We start from the raw sequence: 18,182 nt of genomic DNA, 5'->3' as shown, positions 1-18,182 counted from the left end.
CCCTGAAGGATCCGCTCCCCCATACACGAAGAAATTATTTTTCTCTAAAATGCTATGGCGTCATAGTAAGGCTGAGTCATGTTGGCCACCTGATGGAAATTGAAATAAACACATGCAAAAATTACTATGGCCACAGTAAAATTTACAATGGTTACACTAATTTGTGAAATGATCGTCGTCAATTTTATTATGGTCATAGTAATTTTTTCATGTGTTTCTTCAATTTCCGTCAGGTGGCCAACATGATCCTCACTATAAAATCGTAGCATCTCAAATAATAATAATTGTTCCATACACGGAAAGAAATTTTGTTTAAAAATTACCGTTAACTTCACTGTAATCGTCGGACAAATGGCACGACCTAATCATTTGTCGGTAAGTGAGATAATTATTAATTTTTTTTCAACAAATTTTACCGTCGTCTACTATAAATTTTATGAAGTTTACCACAAAATAAATAAATTTTTTCGTAATTTTTATTTCAAAAATGCTAATAAATACAAGCGCCGCGTGATGTCTCACGATTACAGTAAATTTAACGGTAATTTTTAAAGAAAATTTCTTTCCGTGTATATTTTGTAGAAGAAAATATTTTATATCTGGAAAAACATTCACTCTATGCATGAGTTGTTATCATTACTTTCGATAATGCTTCATTTAATATCACGGTCCACAAGATTTTCATAGTCAATCGGAGTTCAGACAAGGGTTGTTTATTTTTTATCTCAAAACGTAAGTATCGATATATATTCAAACGATTTTATTAAGCATATATACTATAGTACACTTGAAAAATCAAGAAAAATCAGCAATACGTCAAATTATACAAGTTGTTTTATCACCCAGAAATGCAATGGCTTCTTCTCTTTTTCCGTAATGACCACATAATAAATCATCTCATACAATGTCATTATATACTTCCGGAATAGTACTCTAATTTATAGATGGCGCCTTACGTCCCATATTTCGTGTTCCCCTTTTGCATTGACAAATATAAAACTCGCTCATGCTTCGCTACCGGATCTTTTCATTGTCTTGAGAATTTTCTCAGCCGTCATGCTTTGTCGAGAAATTCACCCTTAATGTTATTCTTCAACTAACATGACTGTATATACGTATAGATAGTCTATCAATAATGAATTTTATTTCTTGTCAAATTGTGCACTTTAATCGCGAAGCGTCGAGTAGTTTTTCATTTTCGATATTGATGACCGTAGGTTCAAAAAATAATAAATAAAATATTGAAATCACTCGGATTATTATTGGAATTCACAGGCAACTTCATAACCAATAAAAAAATTCGAGTTTGCTTCAGAAAAAAATTGTCCTGGAATTTTTGTTTATTATGTAAAATATTATAAATGCCAAATTATTCTATCCGTTCGTTTATTTGAGCATAAGAAAGGGGATAGATGCGGCTTCTTCTGAAGCTGTAGGGGTAAAATAGGCAAGTATTTGAAGCATGTTTAAACTTTTCATTCTCGCATTCTTGATCAGCATAATATACGACATCCGGGTGTTGATAGAATATAAATAAAAAATTTCACTTCATTGACAATAAAAGTATGAACCCCGGCGGGAACGGCAGTAAAGTTTTCGGTAAAAAATGTATGCTGTTTTCTCAGAAAAATATGGAATCTGCCTTTTATTCCGTCGCTTACTCACTCAGTGTAGAATTTAATTTGTAATTTGAATTAAACTAAAAGTTTTTAAATAAACCGTTCGAATCTTTGGTTGCATTAATAGACAATTAATATCCTTTTTCCAAACCACCGCCATTTTAGGAAGTTGTGTAGGAAAAATCGGGGGGATGCTCGGCTCTGTAGCCGGAAATGTCATGGATTATAAATTTTCTCTCGTTGCTGGAGACGCCCTTTTCTGTCCCCTATTCTGTGTGGAGCAACATCCTATAGGTCTCGACATTCAAAGCAGAATAAATATAGCAGATATACGCATACGCATACATATCTTTATAAATACAGTGAAGAGATATGGAGAACATGTGAATACAATTATAGCGAAGTTGTTGTAGATGACTCTTGAAAACTTCAACCCCTCGTTGGTCGTATATCAAAATATGATTCGCATTATATGCACTCTCTTCGACAAAAGCATTCATGAATTCCGTTTTTTTTTTCACCTCGGGTTAAACCGAGGAAAAGAAAATGAGTCTGGAAGACGAGGAGAAGCTATGGAATTAAAAAAGGAATAAAAAGTTTAAAAACGAAAAATAAAATAAAGATAAGAGCTCTGAAAGGACAGTGGGCGGAGTGAGGCTCTGTAATGAGCGCTCGAAGGAGAGTGAGGAGCAAGGAAAAGGATGTGAAAGAAGAGGTTAGAAACCATGAGGAAAACTCGTCGAGTCTTGCCTTTGGCGTCTCTCTGGATATAAGCGACGCTCGACGAATATAAGGAGATATGTGATCGTAAAAGTTTAAGCGAACTTCCCTAAGAAAATACGGATTACGGAGTAGCCAAACACTCCGACGGTCCGTAGAATTCGCTTGGAATCTTATTATACAGATATAGGACAGGGTATACTGCTTTTGGTTTAATCAAAATAATTGACCTCACATAAATTAAACAACTAATGTATTACCATTAACAACTAATGTACACCATGCAAAAATTTTTTTGAGGTGAATAAAAATTTTTCGCACCTAGAAATTCTTTTTTTTTGTCTACGATATGTAAGAAATTATTGCATGCATATCTGATTGAAAATTATGTTTTTTTGCAAAGAGTTATGGACATGTCGTTAAAATAAAACTGTATCGAATTCAAATCTTTTAAAAATTCAAATTCACCCTCTCGTATTGTATTAATTATAAACATCCACGATATACTATAAATATATATAAATATATAGCTGAGGGTTACTCAATTTGTGGTTTGAATCCTTTCCCTTGCGACACATCAACCCTAACAATAACTCCTCTGTTGTCGGTAAATATATATGAAGGGACTCAACGGCGACGAGGACGATGGGAGGGCGCGACCATAAAGTTCCTGTATTTAATTTACTGAATAATTGGAATCAAGCCGGCTCATTTGTGTCTGGGCTGGTATTAGTTCCCTGGCGACGCTCTACATTTAAGGTATATATGAAATCCCTGGTGCAATTTCTACAGAAGATATATATAGTCTAGTGCAGTGAAGCTCTCATCCCTCACTATCTCTTGCAACGATTCACAGGCTAGGCGGCTAGTATGCGAACGCTTGATGAGAAGATTTCTACGCCCTCGTAAAACCAACCCCCGCTATTTTGTTCCTGAACATTGCAGATCAGCCCTTCAGTCACTCTTCCCCTTTCTGCACATCAAACGGGAGGGTTGAATCGAGATAGCTAGGTAATGGAAGACCCCGCTTCCAGCTACGAGAAAAGGGATTAATGGAGGATTGCCAAGGAAAGACAGACTATGTGGTAATATATATAAAAAAAATTTATTTTACTCTCATTTGATGAGTCTGTTTGAAATTATCGACCCTACTTTTAAAAACCTTCAAGTAGATAGAATAAAAAATTTAGATCAATTTTTTAGTATAGCATAAAAAAACGATTTGTGCTTTACTTGAATAGTGAGAAAAACAATTTATATATACATGTAATACATGTATATAAAAAAAACCTTTCTTCATTTTTATTTCTAACAAGGAATTCAGATGCATTTGAAAGAATCATCAGCATATATTTTGAAGGGACCAAAATGCAATTTAAACTTTGAAAACGAAGTGAAGGGGAACTAATCCTGGAGATATATAACCACTGGTACCAAGAACGTACATACAAACACATCCATACAAAAAAGGGTGGGGTAAGTTTGTTGGCATACGCAGGCGCTGACCAGAAATCGATGGTCGTTGCTTACTGGTCTGTCCGCTTTGGGTGAAAATTGTCGACGAAAACAACCAAAAGGAGAAGGGAGTATCTGAGAAATCTTCTGACAATTTATATATATATATATATAGGATTCATTTTATATCAACGGAATGCACAATAAAATTTAAGGGCTGGATTCCTTACTGAAAACAAAGAGGAATTGGTGTAACCGAAATACTGAAATCTAAAGAGTTAGAGTCTTATCAGGATGAGGGATTTTACCTCTTTCTATGGCACATCAAAAATGTTACAGTATTTTCAAGTATTTTCGGTTAATTACATCGAAAAATAATTGTAAAAAAACTATGAATTTAATTCTTTACATAAGAATGGACTCGATATTAAAACCTACAGTTAATTGATTGTAGATAATTTTTTTTTTTTTTTTTTTTCTAACACAATTTTCGAAATGTACAGAAAAAGACTAATAGATATACAAAGAGATATTTCCTACAATGGGGATAGATAATCTTACTGGTGGGTAACAAATGCAGGTAACAGTCCGATAGGCCGAGAAGCAGATATACGGAGATGGGGTCCTATAAATAATGAATTGTTGGGTAACAGACTGGCCACCATGTGCACAGTTGGAAAATTACCCTGAGCTTGAAGTAAATGATGGTATCTATGTACATCAGGTAGAGTACTGACAATAACTAACTACGACTGAGCATTTAAATGTTTTGTAGTATTTAATGGGCAATTCATACCATGACCGGATTACTATTTTACACTACAAAATTGCCTTATGATGATGAATGGTTCTTTCAGAAAATTGCGCAAATTAATTTTTCCATAGTCCATCTGACATACCACCCAAAAGCGGAAATATTAAATAAAGAAAAGCTATTAAAATTTAATACAGAAGTAAAATATAAACTGTTTTTAATTTATGCCAGTTAATATTTATAAATCATAATATGATACACTGTTTTAAAAAGAAGGTTAACTCATTGAAAACGGTGGATACCGTACTTTTATGAAATATTATGAATGTATATGTATATGCATTGTAAAAAAGATAATTTGGATATGATAAATTAAATTATTGAGAGGCTGCCGATTCCCTTTTTAAAACACTTCAATAGAATCCAATAAAACCAAAGAATAAGAGAAACTAATAAAAATTAATTAGTTTTTGATGAAATCTTCGGCAATTTTTATTATATTTTATCAGAGATTTTTAATGGAACCGTATAAAGTTAATCATATTTGGCCATACATGAAAATTGGCTATACATGCTCCACATATGATTCATATTTGCCCTTATCTAGAGAATGTATGTTTCATATTTGCTTCTATGTAGAGCATATATGCTTAATTTTTGCCTATATGTAGAGCATGTATGCTTCATATTTGCCCCTATGTAGAACATGCGTACTTTATATTTGCCCATTTAAAAAGAATACATGCTTCAGGGTCGCCCATTTGCAGAGCATGTATATGCTTCATTTTTGCCCATATGTAGAGCATATATGCTTCATATTTGCTTATATATAGAGCATGTATGTTTCATATTTGCCCCTATGTAGAGTATGCATGCTTTATATTTGCCCATATATAAAGAATACATGCTTCATATTTGCCTATTTGCAGAGCATATATGCTTGATTTTTGACCATATGTAGAGCACGTATGCTTTATATTTTCCGATATGCAGAGCATTTATCCCTCATATTTGCCGATATGCAAAGCATGCATGCTTCATTTTTTCCTATATGTAAATCGTGCATGCTTCATATTTGCCCACTATCTGTTCTATGTATAATTCATTCACGGGTAGGGTTATTGACACTCAATCAATTATAAAATCCAAAATTTTGAAAATTATATAGATTCTTTAAAATATATATGATGTAGAACTATTGACTATACATGCCTCGTCTACAATATATCGCTAGGAGATGGAATAAATTTCGAATATCTCTTTGTCCGGTATTTAGGAAAATCAATACTCGACTGCAACGCCACTTGGTACTGACGGGAATTTGATGTAGCTTGTCACCAGAATGACGTTACCGGTACAGAAAGAACATCTAAAAGTTAAGACTAGAGAGTGTCAATTCTTCCTTACCATCCAAGGACTTTACTACTGTTACCCTGATAGCCAAGTTGGCGAGAAACTGATGAGAAACTTGCAGCCGCAACTGGACACCAAGTTGACCGCCAACAGTTGGTACCTCCAATAGTTGATAGACATTTTCTGAGAATGTTGGGGGCAAAAGTTGTAAATCCAAAAATTTGACGGTCACTTTCTGAGAAAGTTGGTGGCAAAAATTGCTTGCAAAAGTTGGCAATCATAAGTTAATGGTAAGTTTCTTTTCAATTTCCTCAGAAACTTGCATTCCAATTGCGGCTCCATACTGGCGCCAACTTTCTGAGAAAGTTGGCGGTAACTTGTAGCCAAAAGTTGCAAAAGCTGACATTGTCGATAACTTGTCGTCAAGTTGGTCGGAAACTAATGAATGACCAACTTTTTCACGATCAACTCGTATTATCAGGGTACTGGAGAAGATAAAATATCCTGTAGGTAATAATAATGTCTAGGTAATAGAAGATAATATCATATGGGCAACTATCCTATGAATTTAAAAAAATTCTCTAAATTATTAACAATATTGTTTTATTAAAGACTTAAATTATTTAAATACTGAACGAAAATTTCTGTACAGTGTGGTTAAAAATTTTGTTAAATACGAAAAATAGTAACATATAAATTATGAAGAAAGTAAAAATTTCAATTACCACAAACGATATTAAATCAAAATCGTATTAATAGCTAATAATATATATAACAGTAATGAAAGTTTAATGGTAATATAATACCGTTAAATTTTGAAATTATGAATGTACGAAACTATTATTCATGACCATGTCGTGTCATTAAAATCAAATATCTGTAGGTAACTGACATCTTATCGCTTAAGTCTCTCATAAACGTTTGTTACCGTTTAGATTTATGAATGATAAAAGGTGTGAATTGTAACAATAAAACGTGTTTATTTGTGATGAAAATCTTATGTAAGTACAATTTATACATTTATTATGCTAACACTTGTTAAAGAAAAGGTAATTTGTGGTTGAGTATCAACAACTCTTGTAGATAACATTGGGCTTTACTGTATCATCATAAAGTATTGAAATATTTTAATACCAGATAAAAATTCCAAAATTTTCAAACGAGGGTAAGTCAATATTTTTTACATAACTTTTATTTTTAAAATTTATGTCATTATATTTTACATGCGACCATTGTTATTTTTTGTAAAATTCAAGACTATTGATGTGTGCAAAATACTGATTGTAATAATTACCATTTTAAGCGTTTTTTTATGAATAATTTAATTCTAAGATCTAGAACTTTTTATTACAGATTTTAAAAAATTTGCAGTTTTCCAAAATATGTTGTGACGATTTAAAATGGGTGATTAAAATCTACTGAATGAAAATTATAATAAAATCTATTAGGACGTAAATTTCAAAACTAATTTCGTGAAGAATTTAAACTTTGTTAATAATTTTGCAAAAATCAAAATCGGCAATACCAAAAAGAAAAGTTGTATCCATGTGTCTGCACACTACCATATTCACCCGGGATGCGTGCGCACTTTTCCATGATGGCCGCGGTATTTCTCCTGGAATATCCGGTTATCGTCCACGTCAACTGGGCGGAGAAAGAGCTCAGATAGTTCGAGGGCAAACCGGTCGGAAACAGGAAGGGATGAACGACTATGGTAACGGGATGCTATTGGCAGAATTTCCATGGGGCGAGGCTGTGTAATCCGAACCATCATGATTACGGCCATCATGGATTCCAATATGGTTGATGAAATTTCTATCAATAAATCTTAGATCTTGGCAAAATTGCGATTTCCAAAATTCTGTTGCAATAAAACCAGATACTGTGACTACTAAACAATAATCAAATTAAGCAGTTTTTTGTATATTTCAGTTACACAAATGTGTACGACTGCATTTATTCTTTTTGTACCTAATTTCGACGTGTTCCTAGATCACGTGATAAGTGTCCATAAAAGGGGAGTTAAAAAGACATCGACCTTTGAACATTAAATGCATAAGCATTTATACTGCCTGGTTGAAATATCAAAAAACTAAATAACTAACAAGCATGAAATAAATTAAATCTGAAGCATGTTCATGTACTGAAATAAAAAGTAAATGGAAGGGTTAAAAATAATTCCTTGCATACTAACTTTATAAACTTATAAGTAGGGCAATCAGAGCACGACGGTCTACTTAAGCGAATAAATTACTTCTTGTGCACAAGAAAAAAAGATACTTTGGCCGAAGAATATTTTTTTTTTTCATGATACCAGGATCGAAACTTGAAGTTTCAGTGTCTCTACAGCTAGTCGAAACAAATTAATTTCAAGCTGATGCTGTAAACAACTGCTAGAAAATTCGTAATTCACAAATCCCTTCACAGCGGGCAGAAACATGCATGTTGCTTCCCTTGGGACGAAACAATTGTTTCTGCCCTGTGCTAGTTATAATATTTAATGTTCATTTGCAGCCTCATTACTCTCATTTGTTTACTTGTCACTTCTGTTTACTCATTTCATTTTTTAAGTGACAGTTTTAATTTACCAAATAAAATTACTAAAAAATGAGTGAAAATAATATTTTTGTATTATTTACTACTTAATAAGTGGCTGTAAATCACATATTTCTCATTCTCTTACAGTTCTCCGCATCATCGGCTTGAAATTAACTTGTTTCTTACTGGTTGCTGACACTGAATTTTGAAGTTCCGATTCAGGTAATCATGAAAAATATAGTGTGTAACTCAGGATAAAACACGATTTCAGACTGTGGGTGATGTCAGCCCTTGCCTGTGGCTCGGGCAGCCAACCTCACCCTAGTCTGAAATTGTCTTGTTTCATCCCTTGTCACACAATATACTATTGACCATCACTACACCAAAAGTTTAAATTCCTGCACTGTTATTTGACGGGGAAAAAAACATTCTTTTCTCTAATGGAAAAAGAAATGATAAAACATTGGCGCATGCGCCATTCTTTCCGTAAATAGAGCCAAAAATTTACACTCTCAGTTGAAGATCTGGTGAAAAATAGTGAACACATCACAGAGGAACGCAGGATGTCCTAATTAGTTTTTGCCGACTTCCCCTTTGATTTGAATAGGCAAATATACACGCGGGCGAAAATGTCCTACATGGAAAAATTATTGTTATTTGAAAAGCTATGGTGTCATAGTAAAGCCGGATCTTGTTGGCCACCTGACGAACACATGCAGCAATTGCTATGACCATAGTCAAATTTGGATTAATGATTACAGTAATTTGTGATATAATTATTCAAGTTAAATGCATTTTTTGAAAATGGTCATTTTAAAACATCTGGAATGTTATTGAAAAAAAATTACACACTTAAATGAGCCATAGAAGAGACAATTTATTTATCTTAGTACGAACAGCAGTTATCGAGATAAATCATACAATTTTTCAATAAAGGTAACTTTTTATATGAAATATTTCAATTTGTAACTTCAAGACAATAACATATCAAGTATTGTATTTTTATTAAAAAACTCGGGTTTCATGAACTTCAATTTTAACTCTATGATTTTATTAAGAAATTAAAAGTGCATCAGTGATTCTTAAGCATACATTAAACTTGAAATAATTTTTCGACGGACTATAAACCATAAATGGGGTAGTTAAGAACGATATATAGGGTATTATTATTAGAATCACTTGACTGTAATAAACATTTAATGTTCCGATACTCGGTAGTAGAAAAGGATTTATTTCTATATTCAATAAAATTTATTTGTGGCAACTAAAATTCTAATAATTCTTTGAGTATTATTCATAAATGCACAGACATTTAAATTCTTCAAAAGTATTTTGTACATATATTTGACTACAAGGTATAAAAGGATCAGTAAATATTTTATCTTATCAAATTAAAACTGACGAATAATTTGTGTCAAATATATAGTACAGTTAATGCGATTGTAAATATATTTTAGTGTAGATATACTTTTTATTGCTGCAAAAATATTATAACTAGAATAATTCTTCATTAAATGAGGGAAGAAAAATCTAGCAAAAATTCCTTACATTGACGAAATATTTTTTCTATAATTTATTTGATAGGTCTCAGAATTTTAAGAAAGTCAGACATCATGGCCGTGACCAAAAATTAAAAAAAAACATTTTTTTGCGATATTATTGCGATTATTCCAAAAATTGAAACACTACTTTCTAAAAACGAATTAGTGACAATCACATGATATTTGACAGTGAATAGTCACTTATTGTCAGTCAAAAGTACTCTGTAAACATGAATAAGTGAAATAGGTGAATATTATCCACTAATTCTAAGTACCAATCGAACCACTTTTTAAAATAGTTAGTAAAAGTTAGTAAATATTCATCGATTTCACTTATTCATGTTTACCAAGTATACCACCATTTGAATTAATGATAAGGTACCGGTGGGTAATAAGGCCTAGTTAACGGAGATTTTGAATAAAATCGAAAATATTGCATTTAATTATCGAATTGTATCATTAACATTTATTTCAATACATTAGCCATAATATGTAATGAAGTAATGGTAATTTTTACCATAAGCAAACAAAAAATTATACTCTTACAAAAACTATTCGAATAGGCCTTATTTTACTACGGTATAGGGTAATAAGGCCTACGGGTTAAACAAACTGGAATAACTTAAATGTGCTTATTAAATTTGGTGTTAGAGATGAATCATCATTTAAAATTAGTAAGAATACTTTTTAAGAATCAGAAGACTAGATTGTTTTCTATAATTTCTTCTGCGCTACGACAGAATATAACGGATGATGAAATATAGAAGACAGGGAACGTGGTATTGGGCCTCTATAAATTTGTCGTAACATCTCTATGTAAGGCCCTTCTTCTAGAGTAGTCTTTAGCGGAGGCGGTTATTTTAAATATCGTTTCTGTCACTTAAGTCTTATTACCCGACAGGCCTTATTACCCGCAGGCACCTTATACTTTTCACTAGTAAACAGTGAATAGTCACTATTTTCACTGTTTCAAATTTCAAAGAGTATACCATTGTAAAATCTGGGACAACGAAAATGAACATCACATCAATTTCAAAAAGGCATGTGTAATGTAAATAAATGACTTTTTTCCCATGATAACGATATTAGATAAATGTCTATACTCTCAAGTATCACAGAAGTGTGAACATATTTAACACTACTAATTTGTATTTCATAGATAAATTGTGCGCTTATATCACTTCCTAACCGCTGAGATTTTGGTAACCTTAAATGAATGTAGACTACTAAAAAAGAACCGGTGTATAAATTCGCGCGATCCCATCAATGTTGAGGTTATCGGAGTTAAATTCAACCTCGTAGCGGTGTTAACATTTTTCTTGGTATTAAGTGGTGTTAAGAAATAGTAGTCTTATTTTTGGAGTATTGTAGAACTCGAATTGTATTCCAAATATACCAAACAAAATTTTTCATTGTTTCAAAAATGAATAAAATGAGAAATTTACTAATTTATTGCGAAATATTTGGGCACAATTATATGTTAATGTTATTGTATAAAATATGGGAAATTGATTTTTATAAATCGAAAGTCTCTTTGCAAACTAAATCATCAGTCAGAAAAATAAAACAAAACTATCAATGATTATTTTATCATCTTTAAATAATTTTTTACCTTATGAAAAAAATAACTATAATATTGTCCCTAAATATTTCATTTGATAACTGATCAAAAATTTCTACAATTTGTTTAGTTTGATAAAAGTCATTGCTTATTTTACGGATAATAAAATCGTTTTTATCTTCTCGGATCAAAATATTTGATCTAATTTTAGTCTAACTAGACTGTATTCGGACCTTGGTTTGTTTTTAAACTAGTACTTGATCTCTTTTAAATTTTATAAAAATTTTAGGCTGTTTTTGATCTCAAGACGATCAAAAACAGGCTCAACAAATAATGGATAGATAAAGTCTAGTTTTGGTCTAGATGGGAGCTAAATTTGGCAAAATATTATAAGAAAAAAGTTCGATTTTAATCTAGAGGCGACCAAAACCAGACAAAATTATTGAAAATCATTTAAATAAGGAAATACACGTCAAATCTCGATTTAATATAAATAAAAAGAAGAACTGAATAAAAATAATTAAAAAATTTTATTTGATTTGAAGCAGATAAAATTTTTTGACTCGGGTCAATTTAACGATAATTCCATAATTCAAATGAAATATTATTATTAAAATACAAACTCACACCCTCATATTCTAATTGGAGTTAATTCACTCCGCAAGTACATCGTTTTAACACCGATTCGATAACACCCTTAACACCACTAAATGATTCCATTTTACCACCGCTTTTTTTGCAGCGTACATATTACTAATCTCAATTTATTATTATTTTAAAAATTCAAACATGTCACCCGGTTTATTGTGTTTAATTATTTAATTTAAATAATTTAACCGATGGCTATATTTTTACAGTTACAACTAAACGTATGCAATAACTACATTTAATAAAATTATATTCTTAACATACCTCATTCTCCCATGGTGTTGACACCTGATCTTGTCGCTCACATCCGTAATTAGCAGAACAAAAAATAATAACTGTCTCACAAAAATATCAACAGCTCATTAAATAAAAATGCCTAGAACCACACAGAAAAATGTCGTTAAGAAATCACTTCTTATTAACAACAATTCAAAAATCTACCATATAATTACGCTCTTCTTCTCCACAATATTGACATTCAATAAATGAATCATCACATCAATTACATCTTGCACCAATTTATTTTACATTAACAATTGTCTCAAAATTCTTCACTATATTCTTAGAAGTTCATTAGTAATTACAAGTAATTAAAACTTTTTTTGAATTCTACTGTAATAAATAATTTTTTCTTTGCAGAAACAAAAAAAAATTTTCTATTATTATTATTTTTATTCAGAGAAAAAAATCTCCGACACTCACTATCGGCAACACGATGGCGGTCATGGGGTTTGACGTAGGGTTCGAACGTGCCGCCAACAATGTGTGCGATAGATACTCTCTGAACGCATAACAATGGACCAAGATTGTAAAAAGGCGCTCATGGTATCTGAATAGTACACGACGAGCACTGAGTCGTCACTTAGTAAAACGCTTGCGACGGCGCATAACACCCTTCTATTTCTTAAAAAAACTCTTGATGCGCCGTCTCCACTACCCCCTCGCGATATAGTCAATTCATTTTATCTGTCCCACTCTGCTCACTTCAACCTCCCACGCTTCGCAGTATTCCATTCGTTTTGCGAATTTGTTCCGCCAGTCGCGTTCGCGAACACGTTTATAAGACCAATCTCTACTAGCTAACAACTCCCCACTTTTTTGTAGACCATTGCGTCATCCTCCCCACTATGTTGCTTGTGAGTTCTCTCATACTGATGCTATACCACTACCACTGCTGCTACATCACATGTGTGCTTCGGTAGAAATGCCTGCATGTCACATTATATGTGGAGGACTAAAGTAAGATCACTACTACTGGCATATACGCCAATGGATTTAGCGGCTCCGATAGTTTTGTTGAATAAAATATGTGTAGGCTACAGGGATGGTTAATATTTCAGAGTTGGTATAAATTTGATGCAAAATTATTTTAATGTACAGGGAAAATTTTTTTTTGGTTAAAAATTTTGATGGTTTGTAGAAAAGTATGGGGTAAGTTGACTTGATCAGAAAGTGCGTTTTAAAATTTTTAATGGAAAAAATTTTTTATTTAAATATCGCAGTCAATTTGACCTTAGTTTCATTTTCTTACAGTTTTGAATAAAAGAAAAAAAAAATTCCCCAAAAATTTGGGAATCGTAACCAAGTGGAAGGAAAGGCAAAATGGACACCGTAAAAAAAAAGTTTGAATGTAGTATTAATGTGAGCAAATTTTGATCCCGACCCCCTACACAACTTGATATTTCACACGAAGAAAATTTAAGACCGAGATACCAAGTCCTCGGGGACCACTTTCACACCAAAATTTTTTTACAGTGTCTTTAAATGTCAAACGTTCAAATTATTCTTATCGTGTAAGCGGAATTAGAGTTGAACGTTTATACACAGAAATAAAAATTTTTTTGGCGCAAAAAAAAAATTTCATTATGAAATGAAGACAAAAATTTTCTTAAGAATGAAAAAAAATTTTTGGCGTAAGAACTTTTTTCTCGCTCCAAAAAGTATTTTCTTGGCTCAAGAAGTTTTTTTCTCGTCCCAAGAAAATTTTTATTTTTAATTTATAATGCAAAAAATTTCTTAGGACAAGAAAAAATTTTTTGCACCAAGAAATTCTTTTTTTTTTATGTAATTTCTTATTAATAATTAAACTCCATAAAATATCGAATAATTAATCTGCATACGGAAAAAAAAGCTATCGAGACAAGTCAAAGTTTTCTTGATCCAAGAGAATTTGCTTTGGTCAAAGAAAATTTCTACTTCATCCAAGAAAATTTAGGTTTTCAAAAAAAATTCCTTGAATCAAGAATATTTACTTTCAGTCGAGAATTTTTTTTTTATGTATGTAATTTGTCCATGCAAATTTACATGTCAATTTAATTTGTATTATAAAAATTCTTCAGAAAATAAAGTATATGACTCGTGTACTCTTCATATAATAAACCTATATAAAAAAAAAAAAAAATAAACATGGAAAGTAAAAGGACGAATTACTTGTTAAGAGAAATCGGTACTCTTCTTGACTTTGTATAAAGGAATCTTCGCCATTAATCTTGAAGAGGCTATCACGAATCATGTGTAAAAGAATTTTATGTTTATAATCGAGTGAATCGCGAGAACGAGCCGATTGAGGTGGGTCATTTCAACATTTACTTGACCTCTTGAAGTGCAAGGTGCGGCTCCCACGCTATATTGCTACATATAACTTGAGAAATGTGTCGAGTATTTTTTTTATACCTCATGAGCCATATACCTTTTAAAATAAATTCAAGTACAAGTTTATTTTGTATAATATCAAAACATATATATTTATCTCATCGTCATGATTTTTTCTAAAAACATTTTTCTCTTTTATTTGATTAGCTTTGAAAGTAAGATTTTTTTTCGTTTAAAAATATTTATGGTGTCGAAAAAAAATGGGGCAAGTTCGTCACCCCGAGAATATCCCGTGTAGAAAAATTAGTTCAAAAAAGATTGCAATAAAGTTCCGCATGTGGAACTTCTAAACATGAGACAGATTAGAATTTCGAATGGAACTTTTTTGGAACGTCAGTAATTTTGATAGTAAAAAAAAAGTTTTTATGAGCAAATTTATAATCAAAAAAGGAGGTTCTTGGAACTTTTTTGGAATTTCTTATGGACACTCCAAAAAAATTCTAGAATCACCACTTTTGACTTTCTTATGAACTAGAAAAATTTTTTCAAAAATATAAATTCCAGAAAAGTTCCATAGTCACCACTTTTGACCTTTTTTTGAGCTAAAAAAGACGTTCCAAACAACAAGCTTTTAAAAGCAGCTAGCATTTGTGAGAACTAAAAGTTAATATGAAGTAGGGGTAAAAGTAACTACTTTCAGGCTAATTTCAATATCATAAAATTAGCCGGCGTCTAATAATTTTTGGGTTTTTTTTTAAAAACGATAAATTAAAAAAAGAAAATTTAATGTTCTACATATGCATATTTTTAGTTTTTTTTTCTTTTAATTTATTTGTTGAAAAAAAAAATTCAAACATTTTTAATTGTCTACTACAGAATCATAATTTAATGATGACTTTTATTCACGATTAGTGATATAGATTTTTAAAAATCGACTAATCATTTATTTTGATCGAAATTAAATCAATTTTTAATGGAATATTCCAAAAAAAAATTTTATAAAAAAATTTACATTTAAGATTTTCACGAGAACCTTTCAGTAAAACTGAGTAAAAATCGATTGGCAGACGAGGTTATTTTCTGGGCTGTGCCCGGGACTCAACGCAAAACTGTCAGCGCGTGAGCAGACTTTTTGCACCATCCCTTTAATTTTATACAATGCATTAAAAGACTAACGTCTACTTTTTATTATTATTATTATCCCATAACAGTCTTTATTAAAGTGTAATAATTAATATTGACACTAATAACAAAATCATCAAGTTAAAAACAGTAATTACTACACATGTCATGTATTACTTTACTAACTGGGCGTTAAAATTCCACTCAATGTTTGATGCAGAACGTCAGTGAACAGAATTAGTAGTAGTGGGTCTAGTCTGAATATACATTGAGAAACATTACGGGGATCCTACGACGGCCTAGAGTCGTTGTTATATTTATCGAGATACTCAAATACATTTTATGATCTATTAAACACTACGTCAAAACGTTTCATACCGGCCCAAAGCAATACAGTAAAAACCTTTGCAGCTACGCTTAATCTTGAGAGTACAACAAATATACAAACAAACTGATTTCATGTCATATCGTGATGACTGATTGAATTTAATCACCCAATAACCATCGAATAAAATTAATTGTCATCGAACGTCATATTTTTATTAATTAATTAAATTTTTACAACTGATCATAACTTTAATAGTAAAAGGTCATTTTTAATTTTGACAATGACATCAATTAGAGCAAAGAATTAGATCTAAAACTCGACGGGATCCCGTGTAAAAAAAAGTTCGAATGTCGAAGTTCGAAATTTGAGACAAATTCAAATTTTTATCAGACTTTTTCGAATTTTCATATCGGTGAAAATTATTAAAAAATTGTATATTTTGATCATTTCTGCAAGTCGATTTTTTTGTAATTCTGAAAAAGTTCGAAAACATCAAAAATTTTGAACTTTCATACCGATGACTCATGGAAAAGTTTCTTGAAAATTGAAAATTCTTATCATTTTTAAAAGTTACTTTTTTATATTTGAGAAATTTCGTGGGAAATTAATAAATTTTCTTAAAATATTCTTGTAAAATTTTCATATCGTCATCTAATTCCATTCCATAATTTTTACATATTTGTAACTCTATTAATATTGAGGTATTGCGAAAGTTTGAAAAATTTCGACGAAAATACGAAATTTTTTCAAACTTTGAAGTTCAACAGAATCTTTTTCGAACTTATTTTTTATACAGTTCGTTTTTTTTATTTTCAAAAGAAGTGTAAATTTTTTTTTATCCATTTGGAAAATTTTAAAAATTGCATATAAAGTATAAAACCCATTATCCGCTCACTTTTCATTGGAGTGAAATTAAACCACTCAATATAAATTGAAAAATGAAAAGAAAAATAATTTTATTTTTATAGTTATTTTTTGTAGTTTTGAATATTAGAATAAAATTTTAATTTTGACAATAATCTTATTAATTAACTATAATTAATTTTTGACGTAAGCTCGTGAGTGTAACCATGGTCGCTCACTAAAAGTTGTGATCTACCATTTCTTGAGCAACACATGACCCGTCACTCGCTCATAGACAATAAAAATTGAACTATCATAAGTTCATTAACTTAGAAAATAATTTATAAAATATATCACTTTATTCAATTTTCATAAATTTAAAATATATATTAAATGATACATAATTATATCAATTAGTGAAGAATTTAACGCAATCTAAATTTAATCCAACGAACGGACGTTAAAGTAAAAAATGGCTGACTATGCGTAATTTTGAAAACAGTCACATAATTCTAGTTTATAATAAATTTAAATACTCTGATCCATTATATTCTAATATATTTAGACTCACAAATAATTATTTATCGATGATCACTTTTTTACTTGAAATTGTTTTTTCAAAAATTATAAAAATGCATTAATCTGTTAAAATGAGCAACTAATGTCACTGATCGGGCTTAGAGTCTTCTACTTGGTGTTCTATTTTAATTTTGCTGAATGATTGTCTTGTCAATAGTTTTGGTCAAAGTATTTTTTCTTTTTTGGCTATAGAGTTTACCCGGAAATGATTTTTAAGCAGACTCAGAACGTTGAAGTTCTACACCTTCATTTTTTGTTTAAACGACCAATTAGAATACGTGCGAACAACCTGTTTAATACCGTTAACTCATGAGTTTGTAGATATAATTCATTGGTCTTGACCAAGAAAGAAATTTAAAATACGGACATCCGACGGATAACGTTCACTTGTCGACCTTCCACCTGTCAATTAACACCAAAAATCTTCTTACAAGTTTAACACTTTTACTATCAGTATTATCAAATATTTTTATAAAATGTTTCATTTTTCACAACAATTAATAACAAAATTTTTAAATCTCAATATAAT

General features: G+C 31.0%; 1 protein-coding gene across 3 annotated transcripts in view; it reads right to left on the bottom strand.

The window, feature by feature from the left end:
* LOC106693355 (homeobox protein abdominal-B-like) overlaps window positions 1–13,098 on the bottom strand; it is a 97,916-nt gene extending 84,818 nt beyond the window's left edge. Inside the window, exons 1-2 of one of the 3 annotated variants that reach the window (XM_053737145.1) lie at window positions 12,631–13,098; window positions 12,454–12,565 (exon numbers count right to left, since the gene is read on the bottom strand). The gene's annotated coding sequence lies outside the window, so the exon portion shown is untranslated. Of the gene's footprint in view, window positions 1–12,453 lie in introns of all 3 variants that reach the window. The other 2 variants (XM_053737146.1, XM_053737147.1) reach the window with 2 other exon arrangements.
* Between the last annotated feature and the right edge of the window lie 5,084 nt (window positions 13,099–18,182).

This window comes from Microplitis demolitor, chromosome 3 (genome assembly GCF_026212275.2).
Source record: "Microplitis demolitor isolate Queensland-Clemson2020A chromosome 3, iyMicDemo2.1a, whole genome shotgun sequence".
NCBI lineage: Eukaryota > Metazoa > Arthropoda > Insecta > Hymenoptera > Braconidae > Microplitis > Microplitis demolitor.
Note: the sequence above shows the minus strand (reverse complement) of the source record. Positions and strands in the feature narration are given on the sequence as shown.